The 27,280-nt window shown below is 39.0% G+C and overlaps 1 pseudogene; it reads left to right on the forward strand.

Annotated features, from left to right (window-relative positions):
- The first annotated feature begins 533 nt into the window (after positions 1–533).
- LOC109059524 lies at positions 534–25,113 on the forward strand (annotated as a pseudogene).
- The last annotated feature ends 2,167 nt before the right edge of the window (positions 25,114–27,280 follow it).

Genomic DNA, 27,280 nt, shown 5'->3' on the forward strand with positions numbered 1-27,280 from the left:
TCAATGGTAATTGTAAGTTTGATGAAGCTATTAAGATCTCTGCCCTCGGCTCTGCATGCTAGCTCAGCTTGAAGATCATAGTGTCAGCCCTTGCGAAAGAGTACCTTTAGTGTGTCGTTCACCCAGTTGGTTTGTGCCACCAGTGTGCGAAATCATAGAGCATACTCAGCCGCCGTTCATTCTGCCTGAGTGAGGATAGTTCCAATAAGCGATCTCCAGCTCCTCTACCCTCCTTAGGGTGATCAAATACTGCTCTGAACTGTTGTAGGAAGTCCTGAAAGGAAGAGAATGCAGAACCATCAGAGCCCCATACATGCAGTAATCCATTCCAGTGCTTTCTCAGTCAGCAGTGAACAAACAAACGGCGATCTTCCCAGTAACAGTAGTATACAGCGTGGGTTGCTGTTCAACAAACAATGAGCATTGTAATAGAAATCCCTTACACTTGCTGGCATCACCGTTGAATTTCTCCGGGAAAGCGAGACGACGAGGATGGTAACCCTGGGACGGCTCCCTCCCTGCAGAGTGGGGTAATGTCGGACGCTTCCGGCGTTGGTGTGGCCGCGGGAGCTGTATGGAGACTCCGAATGGCTTTGACAAGTCCCTTCTGTGATAGACGTCAGTCGATTCAGCTGAAACTGGTTAGCAGCGATCTGACTGGCTTGGGGCCGCCATGGTGGTATGAAGACCTTCATAAGCCGCTGGATCTCGTGTTGGCAAAGTCTTCTGTAATGATCCAGAACTCGACATGGGATCCATATGCAGGCTTTATTGCAGAAACTCGTATGTGTACAGGCAATGGTCAATACCAGCAATATTCAGCAACGTAGGGAGAACAGAGAATCAAAATCCAGTAAACACGCAAGGGTCGGTAGGTAGACAGCACAGGTACGTAAAGGGGATCAAACAGGGTCGTTTAGTAACAGGAAAACAAACACGGGGAGTAACGCTCAGAAATGACAGACACAGCCAAATAAAGACTTCGCGTTGAACTCTTCTTCTTCTTCTTCTTCTGTTTGGTTGTTTATGGCGGTTGGCAAACCAACTTAACGGTGCATTACCGCCACCGACTGGGGCTGGAGTGTGACATCAGGGAGATATTGATCTTTGGATCTTTAAAAAAAAAAATAATAATTTTAATCCTACTGGCTAAGTCTGTGTCTCTAAGAAACTTAATAACAAATTGATGAATGTTACTGGATGCTTTCCCTAATAAAGCCCTCTGCATTGTAAAGTTATTCTGATTTGACACTTCTGAGAGACTGAAAAAGCTGGTTTCTTTCTTGGCTGTTACTTTGTGCACTGAAATAAAATATGCGCTACAGTTTCTAAATGACTGCAATATTGGCAGTTCCCTGTTTGGATGTTTCCCTATTATCTTCAATGAAGAATTGAGCCCAGTGTGTCCTATCTTAACCGTGTATTATACTTTCTTCTCTTCTACTCTACACTCTGTCCTTCCTATACCCACTTCTGGGTTGTATATTATATAAATGCCCTCCCTTTATCGTGATCCACCCCAATACTCCTGCCATTTTGATCTTGCATATGCTTTAATGAATGTTTTAGCTTCAGATTTACTATATGGAACTTGTAATATTCTATTGTGTTTCAGTGTTTGTTTTGCAAGTTTATCAACCTCCTCATTCCCTTTCACTCCAACATGTTCAGGTACCCAGAGAAACCTGATTTTTAAATCCTTTGCATTTAACTTATGCAAAACCATACAAATTTTATGAATTATATCATTTCTTATAGATTTCCCAGTTTTTTATGCTTTCTAAAGCTGAATAACTATCAGATATAATCACTGAGTTATTTAACTCATTTCCCTCTACCCATTCCAAGGCCAACAAAATTGCAACCAGCTCTGTTGTGTATACTGATAAATATATCTGTTATTCTTTCCTGACAATATTACCCCATTCTTTTGAATATATACTGCTGACCCAGATGTGTCCTGTCTTTTGGATCCTTAGAACCATCTGTAAATATTGAATGTATAGTCAGAGAAATGCATAGCCAGATAATATTTAACAATATCCCTCACTGCTACTCCTTTGACTTACTTTTTATTTCCTTATGAATGCCTAAATCTACATCTGGTATAGGGAACCAAAAAACCATGGTGGAATAGGAGGGACTGAAACCGTTGAACAGTACTGTAATTTATGTAACCCAATATTCTCAGCTTTCGCATCGCCAATCCACCCAAAACTTTTGTCACGTTGAACTCCTGTGATAGTCCAGCTTTTATACCCAAGTCCTGATGAAGAGCACCTGGACGGTGATTAGAGTCCAAGGACGGGGCTTGTGGGAAATGTAGTGTAGTCAGTGTAAATGAATGGATGGATGCGTGTGTGTCAGTATTCAGGTGAGGGTGCCCTCTGCTGGCCAGCAGAGGGAATCACGGGGTTCGTCTCCGTGACAGATTTCCTTTAATTGTTTTCATTTTATTACTTAATGTTACCTTAATTTAGTAGTAAATATCTTCTCGAGCTTAATATTTGGTTTGCGGGTGTCCCTTGTCTTTGTAGCGGTCCCTTGAGCCAGGGGTCGTAACAGGGGGGAAACGTGACTTTGCTACCGCAATATGCTTCCTTAGATTTGATAGTGAACTTTTGAAGCCAGACATTTAACTGATGAAAGTCAGAACTGAAGTAGAAATGTGTGTGCTTGATGCGTGAAAACACTGATCATTGGTTCTTCAACTTCTGTTTACCATATTTATTGTGCATGAGATAAAGTAAAATCTAATGTACTTTTTAAGATTAAATAAAATTGTAAGGAGTGAAAAGTAGTTTTTTTTTCTCGAGAAATGTAATCAAGTAAAAGTACAAGTAACCACTTTAATTGTACTTGAATAAAGTACAAATCCCCCAAAATAATACTTAAGTAAAGTAATTAAAATTATCAAGTATTTTACTCCTCTGACTGAAGCACTGACAAAACAAGATCTGAAGACCACTGATACGAGCTTCTCTTCACACTGCATGTGGTTTATTTGGAATCACAGCACTATTAATAGAAATTCTTAGTAATGGGTCTAAGTTAATGCAAGCTGTTTATTTTTTCTCTTGTACTTCCTCTTTCCTATCATTCTCTCAGTTAAATATTGATGATGTCTGATCTTGGCTATATCTTTCTAAAAAAATATATATCTATATACAGTGTCAGAGCCCTGAAAGAATATAAATATATAGATGTGAGATCATAGTTGTGGTTTGGTTTGTTCTCTTTCAGCTTAAACACACAAACCAGTGAGAGAAGATCGGCAGATGTTCACTTTATTTTCATGTAAATACATATTTAAAACTACAGCTAATACCACCATTACAATAAAAAGCCATCGAAATATTGCTTCATTTCTCTCGTTCATTGAACACACTGTAAGGGTGGTTTCCCTACAGTGGTTCAGGCTGTAGGATTGCCGAATGACTAAAGAAACGTTATCAGCACGATGTTATAAAACGGTACATTTCTAGTCTGTTACCACCCACTGCCACTTATACCAACAATGGAAATAAGTGCAGTTAGAATTGCTAAATATGTGGGAGAGCGTTGCTATTAAGTGACTATATTGTATTGCAATAGGTAGCATTTCAAAGTTAATATTGAATCAAGACTAGTTAGCACATCATTTATCATTTAAATGGTTTAATAAAAGTATTTTGTTATGGTTACACTTGAATTGGTTACAAAATAGATGAAGGATGGTAAAACATATAGTTAATTGTACCCAACATGTATGTAAAATATTACCGGAGAGAAAGAGGGAGAGAGGGCAGAGCACCAAGAAGAGACTGTCAGCAAAGAAAAAAAGAGCCAGCAAAGAGAAAGAGACAGAGCAACAGTTACAGTCTTCTTTTATCCCTTCCTTGACCATGTGACTAAAATCCAAATGTGAGACATTCAAACTGACCAATCAGCAAGATTACAGCTATAAATAATTACAATAAACCGCCATCGAAATATTGCTTTATTTCTCTCGTTCATTGAACACACCAGAATATTACTTTTCATAAGATCAAATAAATCCTGTTAAATTTAATACTGAATGGGTCACGACAACATTTCTGTAGAAAACTTGCATGTTAGTTAGTGTGACATTTTCTGAAAACATCTTACAAGATTATCAACATTATCAAAAGATCTTCTGTAACATGTGAGGTACATTTGTATGTCTTTAATCTGTCCTAATGTTTCTAAAGATCTGACCGCAGGTTTCAGGAAGTCTTGAGTCTTTAACACAGTCTGTGTCTTTAAACCGTCTGTCATCATTCAGTCAGTATGGAGCTCAGGTCAACTTCCTCTTGTGCTCTGTAAGTGTTAGTTTCTCTAAATGTATTTCAGTGAAATTGCTATTATATTATGTAAATAATCAAGTGTTTTAGTTTTCCTAGATTTTGTCTTTCTTGCTGCTCTCAGAGTTTCAGATCCAGCTCTAGTCCTTGATATATGAGTGAAGGATGAGTTTGAGAGAGGAAGTGTGCAGTTAGTGCTGTTTGTGAAAGAGAAATGCACTCTGTTGTGTTGTAGATCAGTGTTTGTTCAATCATTCAGTTTTTGTGATGTGTAATGCTTGTTTGAATCAGTTCTGTTGGTTGTTCTGCAGTTATTGTGACTGTTGTTGTAATATTCACTAGTACACTTTACACAGATTAGTAAGAGTTTGTCTTTATTCTTCTGCTCAAGACTGTTGTCTTGAAGTCCCCGAAACAGTTCTCAAATCCATAAAATACCAGTCAGATGTTTTCATGTTTATCTAGACACATATACAGTCCCCACACAATATCTTAATATTTTTTCATCTTTATTATTATTATTATATTATTATTATCATTATATATATATCATTCTCTGTGAAATCGAAACCGAGGGACAAGATCTTGTTATAATACTTTACTGAAAAATTTTCACATCTCTTATTTCCAAATTCTCAATGATTGTTTATTGACAGATCTTTTATGAATGACTTTAACAGCTATAGAGAGCAACACTTCAGTCTCATCTGATTTAGCATGTGTGTTTACAGTCAAGTAACTGTGTTCATACAGTAAAAACAGAGCATTATTTTTATTGTGAATTGTTGTCATACAGAAACACCAAAACCCACAGTGACCATTAAACCTGCTCAACATGTATTCAGAGGAGACACAGTCACTCTCAGATGTGACATAAATGCTGAAGGAGTCACTAGCTGGCAGTACAGCTGGTATAGAGACGGTTCAGACAATGCTTTCAGTGAAACTACAGGAACACACATTCAGTTCTGTTACAGAGTCTAACGCAGGTAAATACTCCTGTGATGGAGGAGAGAGAGGAGGATCTCACAGCTCACACCGCAGTGATGAAGTTACACTGACAGTATCAGGTGAGTTTGATCATCTCTTCACATACACACACACGTTTAATATGTTATTAATGAGAGATTTCTCACCTTCAGATCCCAGAGCAGTGTTAAGTGTTTCTCCACAGACGTGGTTGACTGAAGAGATCCAGTGACTCTGATCTGTGAGGTTAACAGCTCCTCTACAGGCTGGACATTCAGCTTGTTCACTCTAACTCTCTCATCAGGTAAGATATAAGATATATAATGTGCTTCATGTAGCAACATCTGAATAAACTGGTTTCATAAAAAATATTAGAGAGATTAAAGATATTTGATCAATGTGAATACTCTAATTATACCAACAAAGGTAATTTATAAGGTTCATGTAAAAATGTCTGCTCATTTCTTGAGGTAACTGCACTTTTACACTTTTATACAGACTATGATCTGCTCTCAGACAGCAGCAGAGGAGCTGGAGGAAACTACACTGTCAGTTCTGCTGCTCTAAAACACACAGGAGTTTATGTGTGCAGAGCAGAAAGAGGGAGAACCAGTCTATTACACACACAGTACAGCAACACACAGTTAATATGGGTCACTGGTGAGTTCAAACTGAACCACAGAATGAGTGACGCTCTGGAAATTTGCGTGTTGATCTGTATTTAGAGCTTGATGTGTCGTGAAATGTTGTCCTGTCATCATATATATGGCTACTTTTGAATAGTGTGCATGGAGAAAGATGCTTCTCCTGTCAGGTGTAGTTACTGCATCTACTAGCAGGGTCTAAATAAACCAAACTAACCAGAAAACCTTGATTCCTGGTTTAGCGGCAAACATGTCAAACCTTTAATTCTAATGGTGGAAAACTGTCATGAAAAACTAAAATATAACTACTGTGGCACAAAAGTGTTGCTTACATAAGTGGACTTGAGGGAAAATAATCAAATAGGTGTAATAAAAAACTATAATCTGACCTATTTATTAAATAGTGTTTTAATTATTACAGTTATTTTTAATGTTTATGTTATTGACCACACATTGATTCGAGGAGGCACTTTACCAACAACACAGGACTCTTAATATGCACATCAACACATTTTATAGAATGAACCATATAAACACTTTATCAATCATTTTACAGTTTGATTAATATCTGTCTACTAATAATATCTTAGTAAATTAATATACAGCAACTCAGTTAACTATAAACACTGCTAGGTTCACACTATACAGACAAAGAAGAAGAACTGATCCTCGAGTTGAGTCTGGTTTCTCTCAGGGTTTTTTCTCCAATAATAACAGCTTATGGAGGTTTTTGTTGGTTGTCACAGTTGTCTTTGGTTTGCTGTTGATGGCATAATGACAAATATATTAAAGTGTTATTTTGTTTATGAAGTTTTAAATATAAATTTAGGAATTTCTAATACTATAACCTGAATATTATTATTTTTTTTTTCTGAAAAGCTGCTTTGAAACAATTTAAGTTGTGTAAAGTATTATATCAATAAAACTGTCTTGACTTGATTTCTGAATTGTAGCTGTGATTGTCTTCTCAGGTGTTTCTCCTCCAGTCGCTCTGGAGCCCCCTGAACGTCAGTCCCAGCAGAACTCAACACTTCACATCTGTCTCTCTCTCTCTGAGCTGTGAGGAGCAGAGTAACTCTACTGGATGGACAGTGAGAAGATACACAGGCAGATGGTGGCTGGAAGATTGTTCATCATCAGTGTCGGGATCACAAACAGGATCTTCATGTACAATCAGAGACACCAGAACAGAGGACACTGGAGTGTACTTGTGTGAGTCTGAATCTGGAGAGAAAAGTCATCCTGTTAATATCACTGTACACTGTGAGTCTGTGTTTCTGTATTTATTCATTTCACAAAGCCCTATTTTATGTTTTGGATATAAATACTGTAGCTGGATTGTGATCTCAATTCAATAACCCACACAATCTTAATTCCTAAATGTAGCGGGTCCCGGCTAGGTCTCCGCTGGCAGATATATAGATAATCCCCTGACAGGAGTGCTCTGGAAATATTAGAATTATTATAGAGAAATCAGCGACGCAGGACAACAGGTTGCTCATTCTCCATTCACTCGGATTATATTTATTTTTCAACTTCATTTTAACTTTGTATCTGCAATCATGAATTATTTTCTGTTATTTTTGTCTGCTTTGCATTGTAAACACAGTTTATATCCACATTTGGATTACATGAAGTCATATAATCTTCAATTGTCTGTTTTCACATAAATGTATCCTTACATATTTTTTCAAACATAAACTTAAAGTTTGTATGAAACCAAAAACAAACACTTTTCCTTTTAAATCCCATGTTTTGGTCTATCATCAATCATGTCTGCACTTCTTCATTTAAACACCTGTCATCTTTGTCCTCTTATCAAAAGAGCATTTATGTAATAACTTGTACATTTTATAAGTGTTCACTTTATACAACGGGAATAATTCTCATTTGCAGTTAAGCTGTATTACATTTTACACTATAAGAACACAGACTTCAATAATAAACATATCTGCCTCATAACTTGGCACTCAGTTAAATCTGTATCATTGTAATATTACCCTGCATGTGCCCTTAAACAATGCCGCAGCCAAACTGGTCTTATGCTGTACATTCACATTAACGTTTTTAACCTTTAACATTGTACTACACACATAGCTGTTTTCCACACACACTGAAATACACTCACAAATGCCCCCGGAGCTGTAAGGTACAAATAAAATAAATTTGCGGATGTCGGCCGGCATTTTCTCAAACTGCGTACTGTCAAAACTTAACTGTTTACCACATTTGACATACTTTTAGCTTACAGAGCACACATCACCGGAATTCCTATTAGCTTATGAACCTCTGTAGTCACATACAAGGTGTGTAACTAACCTGGAAATATTAGAAATATTACAGGGAAATCAGTGACGCAGGACAACAGTTGCTCATTCTCCATTCACTCGGATTATGAGCTCATCTTGCTCTATTTTGTATTCACTCGGATTATGAGCTCATAGAATAGCCCTACATAGAAGGATAACTCAGTCTTTCCTCCTGTACTTGTTCAGCATTTTCATTTTGCTCATCCTCTCCAGGCTGAGGTAGGTAAGTGACATCAGGTTGTTCACTTGTCTGTGAATCCTCTCCCACTAATTCCACTTCTCTATCCTTTGAGCTTTGTTTATCCTCTTTTTCAGGAGTGTTTTGTTCGTGCTCACTTTCAGGTAGGTTTGTCTCACCCGTGTGGTGTAAAAGTCTCTTTTCAGGTGTCCCTCGTTCATCTGGTAAGTACGCGTTCCATCTGTCCAAGTATGCATCCATTGGTTCCACCTGGACATTCTTTGTGGGTCACGGTCGGTTTCTTTGGAGTCAGACCAGGCACTGTTGTAGGAGATGACTTTGACACCGGACTTTGCTCTCTCCATGAGGTCGCTGATCTGTCATGTCCAACTTGATCATTTTCCATCCTGACTACAGGTGTTCTCAGCCAATAACCTCCTGTCCACTCATCCTCATCATCAGTGTCTGATATTCCATCCTTGTCAGCAGAGTTTACCCTCTGTTGAGGCTTCTTTTTGTCTTCTGATGGGGGATTGCAACAGAGTCAGCTGGCTGTGCTGGGTTCTCAACAGGCAAGTCATTCACTAACAGCAGCAAGTTTCTGTGTATGGTTCTGTTCCTTGCATTTGGGTCTCCCTCAGGATGAATGACATATACCGGATTATCTGAGATTTGCTCCTTCACTACATAGATCCTCTTCTCCCAGTATGAGCGTAGCTTACCAGGTCCACCTCGATCCACCCATGTTTCGAACCAGTACCCGATCTCCTGGTTTGAGGACCACGCCCCTCGCCTTTTGATCATAGTAGGACTTGTTCTTTGCACTTGATGACAGGCTGGATTTGTTTGCAATCTTGTACGCTTCCATCATCCCCTTTTTGACCATTTATCCACATATTCTTTGTGTGTCACTGATTCTGTGTCTCTCAATAATCCAAACAAGAGATCCACGGGGAGATGGGGGTGTTGCCCATACAGCAGGTAATGAGGTGAGTATCCGGTGGACTCGTGGCGAGTACAAGTTATATGCGTGTATCATTTGTGGCAAATGTCCTTTCCATCTCTCCTTTTCTCTGTCTGTTAGGGTCCGTAACATTTGCAGCAGTGTGCGGTTGAACCACTCAGCGGGATTACATTGTGGGTGGTATGGGGATGTTCGACCCCTGACAGGCGTCCAAGGGTGCGGAAAAGATTGTTCTCAAACTCGCGTCCTTGATCATGGTGGAGACGATTTGGGTAACCCAGACGAGGTATGTAGTCGTTGTATATCCGTTCAGCTACAGTTTGTCCCGATTTATTTCTGGTTGGGTAAGCCTGAGCAAATCTGGTAAAATGGTCTATTACTACCAGAATGTACTCATAGCCTCCTTTGCTTTTCTCCAGATGTAAGTAGTCTATGCAAACCAGATCGAGAGGGGAAGCAGAAGTCAGGCCACCCATTGGCGCGCGTACATGTGTGGTGGGTTTTTTCTGTTTTATGCAACTGCATTTTCTTGTGACATACTCCTCTATGCATCTCTTCATCTGTGGCCAATAAAAACGTTCTCTGGTGAGATGGAGCACACCGTTCTGTGCCAACGTGTCCCATGTTGTCATGGAGATGTTTTAGGGCAACTGACCGGGGTAATTGGTGGGTAGGACTAACTGTTTTCTCTCAGGTGTTTGGCGGTACAAGACTCCAATTCTCCAAACTGTAGTTGATTCCACTCATGAAGGAGCTTGCGAGTGAGCCCACTCACTGACCTTCTGACCTCTTTCAATGTCATTATTTCCCCTATTCCAGGGTCCTCTTGTTGGGCTTTTGCCAGCTCTTTGTGGCTTATTTCGGGCAAGAGTGAATGAGGCTGTGGTATCACATCAGTAGAGGAGGTGTAAAGTGCAGCTATCCATGCTACATCTTTCCTCTGGGCTGCTCTACTCCCTTCCCAAGTCGCATGCAGCACATCCTGAGACAGCTCCTCCGTGCATTTTGGCACATAGTTGTCAATATCGAGTGGGATGCATGAGAGCGTGTCCGCGTCTATATTGTTTTTTCCAGGTTTGTATTTAATATTGAAGTGGAACTCTGACAATTCTCCAACCCAGCGATGTCCAACTGCATTGAGTTTTGCAGTGCTCATGATGTAAGTCAGCGGATTGTTATCAGTGTAGATGGTGAAATGTGGAGCATAGAAGAGATAGTCTCTAAATTTCTCACACACTGCCCACTTCAGAGCAAGGAACTCGAGTTTTTCCGCTGTGGAGTTGGTAGTTCCTTTCAGCAGGTGTCAGAGTTCATGATCCATAGATGATGACTCGCATTTTTCCACACTGTCGCTGATAGAGGATTGCGCCGAGCCCTTTCTCCGATGTATCCGTGTGTAGGACGAATGGCTCCTCGAAGTTGGGGTATGCGAGGACTGGGGGGTTGGTCAACATACTGACAAGCCTTTCCAAGGTGCCTTGGTGATCAACCTTCCATATGATGGGTGTTTTGGATGGGAGTTGTGGACCCTTGGACTTGCAGTGACGTGGAAGGGGTTTTGGCATGGAGGACTTATCTTGGAGCAGCTCATATAATGGCTTTGCTATTTTTGGCAAAATCCTGTATGTAGGAGCGGTAATAACTCAGGAAGTCAAGAACCCGTCGGAGGTCACCAACTGTTTGGGGCATTTTGGTTTTTAAAGCCATCACTGCCTCTAGGTCTTTGGGGTCAATTCGAACTCCCTCGGCCGACATCAAGTATCCAACATAGCAATCCTCCTTCTGAAACATCTCACACTTTTCTGCCCATAGGTTCACCCCATGATACTGCAGTGCTTGGAGGACCTTGCAAATCACCTCCATGTGGTCACTGAAAGATCTGAAGTAGCAAAGTTGGTCATCCAGGTATGGGATGCAGTACTCATCTCTCAGAGAGCCTAACATCTCCTCCATGCTCCTTTGAAAAGCTGCAGGTGCATTAGAAAGTCCAAACGGGATCCTTACCCATTCATAAAGCCCCCAGGGAGTGATGAAGGCAGTGAGATGGCGTGACCCTTCTGCCACAAACCCCTGATGGTAAGCTTTACCTTGGTCCAGTATGCTGAACATTGAGTCCCCACCTAGCGTGTCTATCAGATCCTGTATTCACGTCAGTGGATGTCTGTCCGGTATGGTTTTTGATTTAGGAGACGATAATCTATGCAGAGACGAAGGGTGCCATCCTTCTTCCGCACACATACAACTGGGGCGGAATAGGCAGACTTAGATTTCACTATCCAACCTTGAATGTAATCTTTCACTAGTTTTTGAACACTGATTTTTGTTTAAAACATTAAACTAACTTAGTATTTTCTTATGATAACCCCGAAAAGAACTTAAATTACACTTTCAGTTTTGATCGTACAGATAAGAGCAATACATCAATCGGATCTGTAAAGGGTCTACTATTTTTTTTTTTACAGACATAATAACAACAAAACTTGTGCACTTATAAAATAAAGATAACAAACAAGGAGTGCTGTCTGCAGCCTTTGTCTGCGCTTATCTTCAATTACCAAACGCGTCATTAAAATGAACTGTAACTCCGTGAATACTCAACACAGAGACATGAGAGAGATATCTATAGAAAGCCTGATATGTCTACTTTTAAACTAAACAAGTGCTGCCGAAAACAAATATTCTGTGATAAAGTAATCCATATGAAAACAACGCAATGTCCGTTTTTCACGTCTCCCTTCATTATCTTCTAACGCGACCACGCCCCCGCACTGAACGCGCTTTTGAGATTCTAATGTTTCACTGAAGCGCGTGGCTTGAATACGGCCACACAACAGAAGACAACGCAGCGAGACTGTTCTTCAAGTTTTTTTTTTTATTTTACTGTTTGCTTCACGATGAGAGGAATAAGACATAATTCACCCCAAAAAGATGTGATGTGGTTGAGGATTTGAGATTTGGATTTCCTCAGAAAAAAAGAATGAAGCGCTTTATTCAGCAGAGATCATAAACATGAGTAAGTCTCTTATTTATTTATATACTTGTACTAGTTTTCACATAACGTGTAAACATTTTACTAGTTAGACTTTTTTCCAAAGACTTTTTCCAAACTATAATTCCTGACTAAATGTATAATCAAGTGAAATATTATGAAATTTCAATAACAATATACAGCACTATACCATTCAAAAGTTTGATGTAAATAATATTAAATGTACCAATAAATGTAACTGTAACAAATGTAATAAACAATGCTGTTCTTTCAATTTATCTCCCCTAAAAAACCTGAAAAAAATATTCTCAGCTCTTTTCAACATTAATAATAATAATAATAATAATTATAATAATAATGATAATAATAACAATAAATGTTTTTTTGTAGAAAATGAGATTGTTAAAAGGATTTCTGAAGGATTGTGTGACTGGAGTAATGATGCTAAAAATTCAGTTTGAAAGTCAGCTTTGATTGTTCCTAATAAACTGTTTAACTGCACTCACAAGTGAATATTAAATTATGTTGTGGGATAATTAAATCTATTCTAAATAAACTACAAACATAAAATTATATACATTTATTTTGTCCTCACATTCTTTCTTGTAGCTCATCCCTCTCAGTGACACTGCTGACTGAATGGCTCATTATGCTGCTCATTATGCAGGCCTTTGTCTTCTCAGGTGTGAATTCATGATAGTTGACGCCTACTCGCATATGACTTTTACCAACAAAAAGTGTCTTAGAAAATTTAAATCAATATATTGTTTTCTGTAAGTGAGTAAACAAGATGATTTTCACATCATTTAGAAAAAAAAATCTAGGCTACAAGCTCCAGTTCTCAAAAGTCCCGGGAACCAATTTTCTGTATGTGTTTTATTGCCTTATTCAAGTGATTTAACATTTTTTAGTTTTTCACTAACCACGCATAACATATTTTTTTTCTCAAAAACACAATCATGTACATACATGCTGCTCACATATTATTATAGCCCAGTTTGTGCTGATTACAGTGAGATTAGACTTTAGCCATTTAGATATTTATAAAAAACTGAAAAAAGCACAGATGTCAGGGCATGACAAAACTTCTCCAGGCCCCAAAAATACCCTTAGACTCCAGAGGGTTAAACAGTGGTTTGGAAATGGATGTGTACGCTTTCTGCACAGGAGCATCGTCGTTGAGGTTGATCACCATTTGCAGATTTGGGATACAGCCAAGGTCATTTCCATTCCTTGCAAAGGCATTTGACTCCTCATGAAGCATCTTTCTAGCAACCTCTTGCTGTTCTTCCTCCAGATGGTTGAGTTTTACAGGTGGGTACCACAGAGGTGGATCTGAATTGCTGACTTGAGTGGTGTTTACCTGACTGACAGTTGCTGCAGGCTCTGTTTTGTCCAGGATATCTGCCTCCACAACATTTTCAACACTCTGCAGGATCCCTAGAGTTGTTTTACGTGGTATTGTGATGTCATGATTGGTGTTATTACCAATTGGAATGGTGACACGGCTTTATTGGGTTCTGGATTTTAAACAAACCTGGCCCTGCATCCCACTGTCCAGATGGTAGGCTGTCTTCATCTGTCTCGAACAACACTAATCGGGTAGAGGCATCCATGTTTGACGGCACCAACACCTCACCCACAACACTTGACCAGCTGTGAGCACGATATCCTTGGCACCTGTTCTTAAGCGTCCCTGCTGCATAACTGGCTTTGCTGCCTGAATAAAGTTGACAAGAGCGTCAGCTGTTTCTTTGGGAACAGATATGGCATTGCTAAGAAGGCTAGTAAGTACTGGCACCAGTCTCTCTGGTTTCCCACAAATTAGCACTTCCAAAACATTAAAGCCAATCAATGGTTTATCCATGGGGTAGCTGCTGATGAGGAATGGAACACTAATGGACAGGTTTGGGGTCCAAATTCCCTGGCAAGTTCACTGTAATAGCTACCCACCCATCATAGGGAATGAGACTACCATTTGCAGCAATAACCTTCAGTTCCTCCTCTCCTAAGATCTCAGAAACTGAGTGAATACTGAGGTCAGGTAGGTACTTTTCTTTCCAGGCACAACTGACTATACTGACTTGGGACCCCGAGTCGAGCAAAGAAGTGACTGCTAAGCCATTTAGATAGCTTTGAACTAGGGCCTTTTTCCCAATCAGGCTAGCAACCGCTCTAGCTTTAGCTACACGTGGTGACTGGGGAGGGAGCTGAGCTACTTGGTTACAGTGACTTAATGTGCTTGTCGTTATTGGGGTTAAGGGTGAGGAGGGGAGTGTTGTTTTGTCATTAATGACCTCACTTTCTGGTTGGGACTTATTTCCAGACCCGGCCACTAGACGTCCCTCTCCAGTGCCCGGTTGGAGTTTCCCTGTCTCTTTGGTCGCTTTAGACAGCCTGCTGCATGGTGTCCTTCCTCCCCACATGTGAAACAGTGTTTTACAGTCTTGTCTGTCTTGTTCCACGCAGCTTGGACAACCATAGGGTTTTCCACGTTTAGATTGTTTCCTATTTTGACTGTACTGGTGCCCCTTGTGAGTCAGCTGTTGTTGGTTTTGTTTTTGCATGGTCTCAACCAGTCTAGTGAGCTCCTCTACTTTGGAGGTGAGGTCTCTCAGAGGATCGGGTTTTGTTTGTTTTGCCCCTACACTCTCTGACTTTGTGCTAGGTGTCTTTACCACATCCGACTCGAGCTGTGCGCTGTGCGCATTCATTACAGTCTGTCGACGGGCCGAACCAAGTCTTTTCATTCTCTCGTTTTCTTCACTAGTGATTTTCATCACATGACGCAGAATCATCTCATCAGTGACCCCACTGTTTGTCAACAAAGGTTTGAGCTCTCTGCGTATGTCAGTGTGTTTGTGTCCAAAGCCTTGGTACACGGTATGTAGGAAAACATCTTGCACTGTAGCTGTAGAATATTTAATGTTAGTGTCAGCCAGTCTTGAAGTCATAGGATGCGTAGTTTTAAGCCAATTAAACGATAGAGAAACTGCTGTGGTGTCTCGTTCTCATCCTGTTTCGTACACATCAACTCTTGGAATAGCTCTGTGCTGTTTTTTTTTCTCTTAGGTGAGTTTTGGAGAAATCCCTTGAGTTCAGCCACTGCCATGTCATCTTTGTTTATCAACATCTCTTTGAATATGCCTGGTCTTATGATTTTGAGCACACCACAAACAATCTCTGAGTCGGAGAATCCTTCTTTGATTCCATTATCAATTTGCCTACAGACATTATTGTAGCTGATATCTGAGGATTGATCACCGGTCTGCCCGCCTTGTACTTTGAACTCTTTCCGTGAACGGTAACTGAGTTCCCTTAAGGACACCATCCCCTCGCGAGCCAAATGAGAGGCATGCTCACCTGGTGGGTTTCTGTCTGGCTGCCTTACAGGGCTGAGGATTTTCTGTCTGGCTGCCTCAACAGGACTGAGGGCATATGTGTCTGTGACGGCGACGCATGTGCTGGTGTACACATTGTATGAGTTTTTTTGCTAATCTCATCGGCGTTTGATGTGTCAGGTACATTTAACATTGTAACCTTAACTGAGCCTGAATCGGGTCTGGCAATACCACTAGGCAATGTAGTACTGACTAAAGTAGGTGTGTGTCGACTCTGCGGGTGAGTGTCTGTGGTGATTTCAGGGGGTGTTTGGATAGTAACAGAACCCTCAGAAAAATCAACAGGATTGTCAAGCTTATCACCACTCTGCCCAGTATGTAACTCAGAATCAACCTTTACATTTAGAAATGACATACCATCACGACATTTTACTATATCATCAATAGCATCTTTTAACATCAGCAATTGAACCATTCCCTTATCCACTGTTTCAAGTAACTGCTTACTGTACATGAACGAGTTGATGTGATCGTAGCATTCTATCTGATCTCTCTCCACAAGCTCTGACTTGTCCATGTCTGGCACTGGATTCACCGCTCTGACAACCAGAAGAAGCTCTTCAGCTGTCAAGGTGAGTAGGGTCTTCCTAATGTCCCACACTAGGCTCTTCCTCCCACCACTCGACATGATGGCTCCTCATCTCCCTAACGGCTGGCAACACAGTTCGGTGATGGTGCAGTTGGCTCTGGATCACAGGCCTCCACTCGTCCACGATCGCAGTCCCCACGGCTGGACAGGGCTAGTTACTGGTCAGCGTTGTCATCACTCAGCTTTCTATCCAATAGGTGGCGCTGAAGTTTCCCGGACGAGCCCCCAAGAATCTGTAGCCGGTCCCGGCTAAGTCTCTGCTGGCAGATATATAGATAATCCACTGACAGGAGTGCTCTGGAAATATTAAAAATATTACAGAGAAATCAGTGACGCAGGACAACAGTTGCTCATTCTCCATTCACTCGGATTAATAATTATTTTCAACTTCATTTTAACTTTGTATCTGCAATCATGAATTATTTTCTGTTATTTTTGGCTGCCTTGCATTGAAGCACAGTTTATATCCACATTTGGATTACATGAAGTCATATAAATCTTCAATTGTCTGTTTTCACATAAATGTATCCTCACATATTTTTTCAAACATAAACTTAAAGTTTGTATGAAACCAAAAACAAACACTTTTCCTTTAAATCCCATGTTTGGTCTATCATCAATCATGTCTGCACTTCTTCATGAAACATTTAATTGTGCAGGTGAATAGGGAAAAAAAAAAACGAATAGATATCACCTTACTTACCAAGTTGATTGATTACATTGATAATTGCAAACATTTTTTGTATTACAAGTTTTCTAAAATGTTATATTTATTTAATGAAATATGCGCTAATTTGCATAAATTTCTAGTACAAAAATCTGAACACAGGATGAAGTCAGTTTTCAAAATTTCTTGTTTAATTTTTTTGACATATTAGAGTCAAATGTTTTACAGAAGGAATTCTGTGTATCTCTTTTTGTCACTCCATAATTCAGAAAATACTTTGAACAGCTAGAAAACAATATATTTTCACCATTTTTGGGGGGAATAAAATGTTGTATATAATCAAGAAAATTATATATGAACAAATCCCTCTGTAAAAACCTTCAGAATATAGACAGGAATACAAATGTAAAGTTTAGTGTATGTAAGTGCCACTGAAGTGGAGATATATGGCTCAGAGTTGGAGAAAAAACTCATTTTGAGAAAACGGCCTTTAAAAATATGTATTGTAATTGAAATCTATTGAGACAAATAGATAAAGTGCTATAAAAGAAACACTTAACAGTGTCTTTTGGATGTTTTCTTTCCATGAGTCTGAAAAAACACTTTATGAAAAGCCAAAAAAGCCCAAAATCTAAATATTGACAGGTGCATGAAAAAACACTGTTTTTGCCTGCAGTGTCTCCCCTTAATTGGCAGGTGATTTAAATATTGACAGGTGCATGAAAAAACACAATAACTGTACATTTTATAAGTGTTCACTTTATACAACAGAATAATTCTCATTTTGCAGTTAAGCTGTATTACATTTACACTATAAGAACACAGACTTCAATAATAAACATATCTGCCTCATAACTTGGCACTCAGTTAAATCTGTATCATTGTAATATTACCCTGCATGTGCCCTTAAACAATGCCGCAGCCATAACTGGTCTTATGCTGTACATTCACATTAACTTTTTACCTTTTAACATTGTACTACACACATAGCTGTTTTCCACACACACTGAAATAACTCACAAATGCCCCGGAGCTGTAAGGTACAAATAAAATAAATTTGCGGATGTCGGCCGGCATTTTCTCAACTGCGTACTGTCAAACTTAACTGTTTACACATTTGACATACTTTTAGCTTACAGAGCACACATCACCGGGAATTCCTATTAGCTTATAAACATCTGTAGTCACATACAAGGTGTGTAACTAACCTGGAAATATTAGAAATATTACAGAGAAATCAGTGACGCAGGGCAACAGTTGCTCATTCTCCATTCACTCGGATTATGAGCTCATCTTGCTCTGCGCATCGCTAAATGACCCAGTGTGACGCTGCTCATGGTTACTGCCACCCAGTGTCCATTTTATGAAATACAGGTTCTTCTCAAAAAATTAGCATATTGTGATAAAAGTTCATTATTTTCCATAATGTAATGATAAAAATTAAACTTTCATATATTTTAGATTCATTGCACACCAACTTAAATATTTCAGGTCTTTTATTGTTTTAATACTGATGATTTTGGCATACAGCTCATGAAAAACCCAAAATTCCTATCTCAAAAAAATAGCATATTTCATCCGACCAATAAAAGAAAAGTGTTTTTAATACAAAAAAAAAGTCAACCTTCAAATAATTATGTTCAGTTATGCACTCAATACTTGGTCGGGAATCCTTTTGCAGAAATGACTGCTTCAATGCGGCGAGGCAATCAGCCTGTGGCACTGCTGAGGTGTTATGGAGGCCCAGGATGCTTCGATAGCGGCCTTAAGCTCATCCAGAGTGTTGGGTCTTGCGTCTCTCAACTTTCTCTTCACAATATCCCACAGATTTCTCTATGGGGTTCAGGTCAGGAGAGTTGGCAGGGCCAATTGAGCACAGTAATACCATGGTCAGGTAAACCATTTACCAGTGGTTTTGGCACTGTGAGCAGGTGCCAGGTCGTGCTGAAAAACGAAATCTTCATCTCCATAAAGCTTTTCAGCAGATGGAAGCATGAAGTGCTCCAAAATCTCCTGATAGCTAGCTGCATTGACCCTGCCCTTGATAAAACACAGTGGAACCAACACCAGCAGCTGACATGGCACCCCAGACCATCACTGACTGTGGGTACTTGACACTGGACTTCAGGCATTTTGGCATTTCCTTCTCCCCAGTCTTCCTCCAGACTCTGGCACCTTGATTTCCGAATGACATGCAAAATTTGCTTTCATCCGAAAAAAGTACTTTGGACCACTGAGCAACAGTCCAGTGCTGCTTCTCTGTAGCCCAGGTCAGGCGCTTCTGCCGCTGTTTCTGGTTCAAAAGCACACGCCTGTGCACGGTGGCTCTGGATATTTCTACTCCAGACTCAGTCCACTGCTTTCCGCAGGTCCCCCAAGGTCTGGAATCGGTCCTTCTCCACAATCTTCCTCAGGGTCCGGTCACTTCTTCTCGTTGTGCAGCGTTTTTTTTGCCACACTTTTTTTCCTTCCCACAGACTTCCCACTGAGGTGCCTTGATACAGCACTCTGGGAACAGCCTATTCGTTCAGAAATTTCTTTCTGTGTCTTACCCTCTCGCTTGAGGGTGTCAATGATGGCCCTTCTGGACAGCAGTCAGGTCGGCAGTCTTACCCATGATTGCGGTTTTGAGTAATGAACCAGGCTGGGAGTTTTTTAAAAGCCTCAGGAATCTTTTGCAGGTGTTTAGAGTTAATTAGTTGATTCAGATGATTAGGTTAATAGCTCGTTTAGAGAACCTTTTCATGATATGCTAATTTTTTGAGATAGGAATTTTGGGTTTTTCATGAGCTGTATGCCAAAATCCTCAGTATTAAAAACAATAAAAGACCTGAAATATTTCAGTTGGTGTGCAATGAATCTAAAATATATGAAAGTTTAATTTTATCATTACATTATGGAAAATAATGAACTTTTATCACAATATGCTAATTTTTTGAGAAGGACCTGTACATGCAATAAAAGACCTTTTTCCGTAATCTCTCATTAATATTTAATTATATAAATCAGAATAAAATAAAATACTATTTCAATAAAAGTAAAGGAAACAAAAAGTAATAATCTCAACAAAACTTATTTTGTGAGTGTCACATTGATTGTATTGCTGTCTTGTATTTTATGATTGTCATTTATTTGTTCTTGAGTGTTTTGAAAGGCACCTCTAAATAAAACACATTATTATTATTATTATTATTATTATTATTATTGTTGTTGTTGTTTTTGTTGTTGTTGTTGTTACAGTCTGACTATATTCTTACTATTCATCAGTTGATGTTTGCTGTGTTTCTGTAGCTGGTGTGATTCTGGAGAGTCCTGTTCATCCTGTGACTGAAGGAGAAACTCTGACTCTACGCTGTTTATATAAACATACAACCTCACCAAACCTCAGAGCTGATTTCTATAAAGATGTGTCACTCATCCAGAGTCAAACTACAGAGATGATCATCTCTACTGTCTCAAAGTCACACGAGGGTTTCTACTCCTGCAAACACCCAGAGAGAGGAGAGTCACCCAAGAGCTGGATCTCAGTCACAGGCGAGAGTCAATCAAACTGTGAGCTGGTTTATTTCTTCTTATGTTCTTGTTCAGGTATGGTGCCTTGATAAAGTGCTTGTGTGTCTCTTCTTCAGTGTCTCATTCAGGATCTCAGATCTCTGTCCTCCACACACTCAGTTCTGTACTGGCAGTGTGTCCATATCTGCTCGTGACAGTCGTGCTGATTTTCAAATGCTGCAGGATGAGAGGTAAATAAATATCTGTCTGATTTATAACCTTATATTCAGTTACAGTAAACACCAAATTGGTCTTCATTAGGTTGGTTTGAGAAAGTCAACTTTCTGTTATGCTATTTATGTTATTCTTTTTTTTTTTTTGTCTAAATTTCTGAACACTACTCCTCCTAGAGTGTTCAAGCCAGAACCACAAAACTCAGCCCAGATCCTGCAGGCTGATCTGACTCCAGTTGCTTTATCTTTTCAGACTGATCTGAATGAAGCAAAAATGGTTGCTTTATTTTTTCAGACTGATCTGAATGTACATTGAAGGAATGTTCACATGAGCCAAGACTATTTAAACTCCAATTGTCAAAATTCAAACTTAAACTTCCAGAATCCATTGAGACTCAAACAAGCTTCCCTTCTACTATTTCTAATCAATCAGATTTAAGCTTCCACTCTATCTAATATTTTCTATCTATCTATCTATCTATCTATCTATCTATCTATCTATCTACTCTTTTATATTTTTTTTTATCTTTTTTTTTTTTTTTTTTATGTATGTTTTAATCATGGTATCAATGTGCTAAAACATTTTTATTGTTTTTTATACTATTTTTTTTAACTATTTAAAACATGCTAGCAATGTGTTAAATTATGCTAACACTATGCTAGCAACATGCTAACAACATTCTATTCATGCTATCAACATCTATCTAATCCAGAGATCCCCAACCACCGGGTGGCGACCCACTACCGGGCCGTGGAAGAATTGTTACCCGGGGTCTAATGGATTGAAGGGTAGATAGAAGGTTTTGTGAAGGATAAATCCACTGAAGAGGCCATAGAAGAGTTGCTACAGGATAGCAAGAACGTTCTGTGATTGATATGGAGCAGCAATTTGTTGATTTCATGTTTAATAAGTAAATGAAAGATCTTTTCTGCTCTGATCTGTCACATATTGGGGTTAAACAGATCACAGTTGATCCGTGATACTTACGCAAAAGACCCTATACTGTTCGACACGAACGGGATTCACAGATTAATTTGCTAATTTACACGTTCAAGCAATTTTAAACCACAAGAATAAGAAATGAAAGAGAGCTCAATTCGATACTCACTCGCTGTTCTCGCATACAATTAAAATGCACACAAGCATATAGAGACGTGTTTCAGACAGCGCGGAAATACCGAGTTGCATATATGCACAAATAAAATTAGCTTATGTCAAAAATGCTTCATGGCATTGTCATTGTGCTTTAAATATTTTTGACAAAAAAAAAAAAAAACTATATCTGTGACTTAAACAAAAAACACATTATAATGCGTTGAACCACTATAGGAAATTGAATTATTAGTAAATGTATTATTGAGGTTACATATTTTTCTAATAATTCAACGGCCCGTCGTCAATTATTCCTTTTATACTACGGTTACCACACCCAAGACATCGATCCGATGATTTATATAAAGGGATTCATCAATTATAGTATATACAGTATGTACGGAATAATTGATGATGGGCCATTGAATTATCGTCCTGCCTCTTTTGCTAGTTCCAAAACGTCGTTTTAAACTGGTAACGGAGGCTTGAGGTGTTGATAGCATTCTAATGCAGTTATTAATGAAGTTATCAGAAAGAGAGCGAGAGCAACAGAGACACACACACAGAGAGAGAGAGAGAGCTTGTGTGAATTAGGCTAATGTACCTCTGTGCGTCTCTAAACAGCGCTGTTATTACATCGCTAGTGAGAGATGTCATGTGTGGCCTTTCAGTTGCTACACTGTATAGGCTAACTGATAAAATCGTCAGGGCAGCGCTGACACACCTTTTTGTGCAAACTGCGTGACTGTTATTACGGTTTTACTCTGCGAAGTGATATGAACTGTAATGCAGTCAGGAGAGCTGCTGGAACTACGTTCGCCGCATTTCTCAGAAAATAATTGCACACCTCAGAACGTTCGTCAGCCAATCAGATTCAAGCATTCAGCGGCCCCGTAGTATAAATATATAAATCAGATTCAAGCATTCAGCGGCCCCGTAGTATAAATATATACACTACTAAAAAAAATGAAAATGTCAAGGTACCAGGTTTCTATTAGTACCGGTGGTACCGAGTACCCGGTCAACCCGGTTCTTGACGCATACAGCGCTATGATTTCCACGAAGCAGAAAACGTGGATGGAATCTCAAAATTCAGTCAAGAAAATTTAGCCTTTAAGTTGCTACACTATATAGACTAACTGATAAAATCGTCAGGGCAGCGCTGACACCTTTTTGTGCAAACTGTCTGACCGTTATTACGTTTTTACTCTGCGAAGTGATATGAAACTGTAATGCGGTCAGGAGAGCTGCCTGGAACTATGTTCGGCGTGCGTCTCCCAGAAAATAATTGCACACCTCAGAACGTTCGTCAGCCAATCAGATTCAAGCATTCAATGGCCCCGTAGTATAAATATATATAAATATATTTATGTTTTTCAAAAGACCTTGTACTTCGGTACCAAGTCGGTACTAAAAAAAGTGAAAATGTCACGGTACCAGGTTTATTTAAGTACCGGTGGTACCGAGCACCCGGTCAACCCGGTTCTTGACGCATACAGCGCTATGATTTCCGCGAAGCAGAAAACGCGGACGGAATCTCAAAATCCAGTCATGAAAATTAAACTTACATTTTAACATGGACAGTCACTGAATTTGTCAAAGTTAGCATAAATTAATCAAATCAAATCTCCATATGGACCAGTATCTGTAAATGTTAAGCCGCAAACAGTAATTTCAGCATCTGCCTTCTCAATGAGGACATAATACATAAACAACATCACCAGAACTGTTCTGAGTCACTTCACAAGCATTTTACCGTTTCATTTGAGTAAAACCAGAACCAGAAACACTGCAACCCGTCAAAATAAAAGTGTGTCATTTTTACACAAAGGCACTGTGCTAGAAATATTACAATTATTTAGTAGAATGTATGTGATACTGCTACTACTGTTGAAAAAATTACATCTGATTTATTTTTTAAAGAAATAAATCACACAATATTTCTTCCATGTTTTAATTTTAATAGCAAATCCCCTTTATTATACAAAAAATAAAATGTGTTTAAATTTCATTAATTAAAAGACAAATTAAATTTGGGTGAAACTTGTTTACTGTTTTTCATAATTATATTACTTGTAGAAAAACTTTAAACACAATTGTAAATAAGTATAAATAATGGCTTTGGTTTTATTTTTAGTGATAAAAAGTTTTTTTTTTTTTTTTTTTATTAGCATATTCTTGTGTTTTGCTTTGGTGCCAAAATTGGTACCGAGAACCGTGGATTTTCACTGGTATCGGTACCGAATACTGAAATTTTGGTACTGTGACAACACTTATATATATATATATTAGGATATATCGCCCAACCCTACCACCCCACACCAACCCAACCCCTGACATCCTCTTTAACTGAAAAATATTTTTTGTACCTGTCTGGTTTTCTGAGAATAAAAGTATTTAACACTTATTCCCGAGGTACATGGTGCATCTCCTTTTCCTGTCGCCATTTTGAATGTATTATGCAATATCGCAAAACAAAAGAAACAAACAAACAAACAAACAAAAAAAATAGATAAAAAGACAACCATTAAATGGAATCATAGACAACACGTTGGGGGTTCGCCAGTTGGTGGTTGGGACATGTTACATCTTAAATGGTTCACAATGTCTTCCAAATAACTGTCCACTGTAGTGACCACGATGCATCAGAGAGTTATTGTGAAAATTGCTGTAATACAAATCAGTTAAATTGAATCTGTCTCACATCTGTTTATCTTTTACTCTGCAATACACTTCTTTCCTCACTGACAAAAGACATGATTTTTTGTTTGGTCTTTTCTAGTCAAATTTGTTTAAATATAGTTAAAAGATGATGGAAGGTAGTCCATAAAAACAATAAACATGAAGAGAGAGAAAAAAAAAACATACATATTTGTTCAATTAAATGCTTGATTGTTTTGTGTTTTTCTAACAGCTGCATCTGTTGAAGAACAAGAAACTTCAATCTGATCTTAATCTGTTGTGATGGTGAGAAAACTTCAGCTTCATCCTGGAATCTCTCAGTGTCTCAGTTCAGACTGAACATGACTTACTGTAAAAGTCATGTTTTGGGAGTAACTCCTTTTGGCATCTCACAGTTGTTAAAGTCAACATGAACCAGCATCACAACTCTTTTGACTTCTGAGTTAAACAGAATATTCAACGAGAAAATATGTAGAGAAGAACTTGATTTTATCAATCAGGAATTAATTGGATTATAAAAAAAAGAAAAAGAAAAAAAGCCTGTTGTATACACTCACTGGCCACTTTATTAGGTACACCTCTTCAATTGCTTGGTAATATAAATTGCTAATCAGCCAATCACATGACAGCAACTCAATGTATTTAGGCATCTAGATGTGGTGAAGATGACTTGCTGTAGTTCAAACTGAGCATCAGAATGGGGAAGAAAGGGGATTTAAGTGACTTTGAACGTGGAATGGTTGTTGGTGCCAGACGGCTGGTCTGAGTATTTCAAAAACTGCTGATCTACTGGGATTTCCACACACAACCATCTCTAGGGTTTACAGTGAATTGTCCAAAAAAGAGAAAATATCCAGTGAGCGGCAGTTGTGTGGAGTGGACGAAAATACCTTGTTGATGTCAGAGGTCAGAGGAGAAGGGGCAGACTCGTTAGAGATGATAGAAAGGCAACAGTAACTCAAATAACCACTCGTTACAACCAAGGTATGCAGAATACCATCTCTGAACACACAACATGTAGAACCCTGAAGCAGATGGGCTACAGCAGCAGAAGACCACACCGGGTGCTGCTCCTGTCAGCTAAGAACAGGAAACGGAGGCTACAGTTCACACAGTCTCACCAAAATTGGACAAGAGAAGATTGGAAAAACATTGCCTGGTCTGATGAGTCTCGATTTCTGCTGCGACATTCAGATGGTAGGGTCAGAATTTGGCATAAAGAACATGAAAGCATGGATCCATCTTGCCTTGTCTCAATGGTTCAGGCTGCTGGTGGTGGTGTAATGGTGTATTTTCTTGGCACACTTTGGGCCCTTTAGTAGCAATTGAGCATTTTTAAACGCCACAGCCTACCTGAGTATTGTTGCTGACCATGTCCATCCCTTTATGACTACAGTGTACCCATCTTCTGTTGGCTACTTACAGCAGGATAATGCACCATGTCACAAAGCTCAATTCATCTCAGACTGGTTTCTTGAACATGACAATGAGTTCACTTTACTCAAATGGCCTCCACAGTCACTAGATCTCAGTCCAATAGAGCAGCTTTGGGATGTGGTGGAACGGGAGATTCGCATCATGGATGTGCAGCCGACAAATCTGCAGCAACTGCATGATGCTATCATGTCAATATGGACCAAAATCTCTGAGGAATGTTTCCAACACCTTGTTGAATCTATGCCATGAAGAATGACAAAAGTCCAACCTGGTACTAGCAAGGTGTACCTAACAAAGTGGCCAGTGAGTGTACATTGCTTTGTTTATCTTTAGAATAGCTAAGAAATTAAATAAGGTACTTTTTGATTTTATATTGACTTTAAAAATAGACATGGATGTCTATCTGTATAACGCCTTCATTTTTTTATTTTTTTATTTTTTAACGCATTGCCTCTCTGAGGCCTGATACACACTGACTGAAATAAACTGTTTGTCCATATCTTTTTTTTTGTTTTTTGTTGTTTGTTGTTATTGGTTGGTATTTTTTTTGGTGTGTTTTTTTTTTTTTTTGTTTGTTGGTTTGTTTATGTATTTGATGGATGGCTGATATTCTTCATATTTTGTCTAATGGTTGGTTCACAGTAGTGACAGAAATGAACTTTTCCATTTAAAGGTGATATTTGCCCCTTCATGCTTCATTAGTCAGTGGATGTGTGGACTCTCAAGGCATGTTTCTGTTAGATTTTTCCAAACTGAGTGACATACTCGACAGTGTTAGCTCACGTATTGTTAAACCAGTAATTACAATATTATCATAGATGGTACATTTATTCATGTAGTAGATGCTTTGAATGTGGTCTTTGAAGGTCAGCTGGTCATCGGTGATATTTCTGTCTGATCTGGTTGGGGTGATTATTGATGATTTTAGCTGGATGGTAAAGTTGTGCTGTATTGTTGGAGAGGCTGGAAAGAAGAGAAGCTTGATTGTAGATGATGGGTTTTCATGCTGAAATGTCCATCAGGCAGTCAGAGATTTGTGTAGTTACTGTGTGAACAGCTGCTTGATGTTAAAAGTAGAGCTGTGTGTCCAGAGGCGTCATGTCCATTCAAAGTGGGGTGGTACGTGCCCCCTCAGATTTTTGAGCCAAGTGGATTTTGAATGCAGCTTCCAAACGAAAAAAATAAATAAATAAATAAATTAGCCGAATAATATTTTCTATATTTAATACAATCACACCGGTGTGATTAGAACATTCAGCGCGTCATATCATCAGCTGCTAAATTCAAATCTACATTCGCTGGCTGGCGCTGAGCCAGAGACAGACGCGT

The sequence above is a fragment of the Cyprinus carpio genome, chromosome A4 (genome assembly GCF_018340385.1).
Source record: "Cyprinus carpio isolate SPL01 chromosome A4, ASM1834038v1, whole genome shotgun sequence".
In the NCBI taxonomy this organism is placed as follows: Eukaryota; Metazoa; Chordata; class Actinopteri; order Cypriniformes; family Cyprinidae; genus Cyprinus; species Cyprinus carpio.